We start from the raw sequence: 1,025 nt of genomic DNA, 5'->3' as shown, positions 1-1,025 counted from the left end.
TCCCTGCTGTCCAGTTGCCACCAAATCATGGAGCAGAGTAAAAGCTGCCTCTGTGGATATCCGAGCCGCCGACTCTTTACTGGGGTAGCAAACCTCCTCTTTCTCCTGAGAAGCGGCTGGTGGTTTTAAACTGCTTACCTGGCGGTAAGCAGTCCAAGGTGTAACCACTCCACCGGGGCTCCTGAAGTTTGAAAGAGGCACATGTAAAAATATTCCTGGCATAAAACAAAACACACATTCTCCATCCTGGAAGATTATTATGAAAGTCACACTGCTTTGAAAAGTTTCATAGACTCCAATTTTCCAAGGCAGACAGGAAAGCCCAATAGCACAATAAATAGTTTTTGCTCTGAGAAACTACTTAGCTAAAAACTCTAATTTAGCTCATGAAGTTCGAGTTGAGACTATCCAACATGGTTATTATTTGCTCAGGAGCAAAAAGAGAGCTTTTACTACTAGAAGGTACTGCCAACATTGGCTGGAATAATTATGAAATTTAACTGCATTTCCAAAGAACATTGAAAAAAGTAGCATTAACTGAGGCTTACAACCAGCACTATCTTGATTTATTAGGTACATGTGCCCTTCTAAGAGAGGTTCCAAGATACCATTATTTCATAATAAATTACAAAGAATCTCCGCTGAAGAGAGATAGTTCTTCGTAAAAAGTAAAATGTACATTTAATAGTGCTTTGTTCTCTGTCAGCTTCAACCTAAGAGAGTCTGTTCAGAGAGACAAAGCTCATTTCTCCAATTCACCATTTCCTAGTTTTCCATTGAGATCCCACAGGACACAAACCATTTAAGGCACTAGGTAATTAACTGAAAAGGTGGCAGCTCCAATTTAATGAGAGGCCCCTTGTAAGAAAGGCCTGGCACTCTACAGCCATTGAAAACCCCACGTGCACTTGGCACCACCTCCCACCAGTGGCTGTAGAGTCAGTTATAAGGCTCGGCAACTTGTGTGTCAGATGGTTTCAGTGGTTGATTTTGCAGCGGTAGGTTGTCAGGCCTTTCTTCCTAGA

The 1,025-nt window shown here is 42.0% G+C and overlaps 1 protein-coding gene across 1 annotated transcript in view; it reads right to left on the bottom strand.

The window, feature by feature from the left end:
• ZNF827 (zinc finger protein 827) overlaps positions 1-1,025 on the bottom strand; it is a 190,477-nt gene that overhangs the window by 126,003 nt on the left and 63,449 nt on the right. The gene's annotated exons all lie outside the window — the stretch shown is intronic.

Source organism: Echinops telfairi, unplaced genomic scaffold, assembly GCF_000313985.2.
Source record: "Echinops telfairi isolate 266 unplaced genomic scaffold, ASM31398v2 ScPeMD7_5868;HRSCAF=6743_1, whole genome shotgun sequence".
Lineage (NCBI taxonomy): Eukaryota > Metazoa > Chordata > Mammalia > Afrosoricida > Tenrecidae > Echinops > Echinops telfairi.
This window is presented reverse-complemented; position numbering and strand designations above follow the sequence as displayed.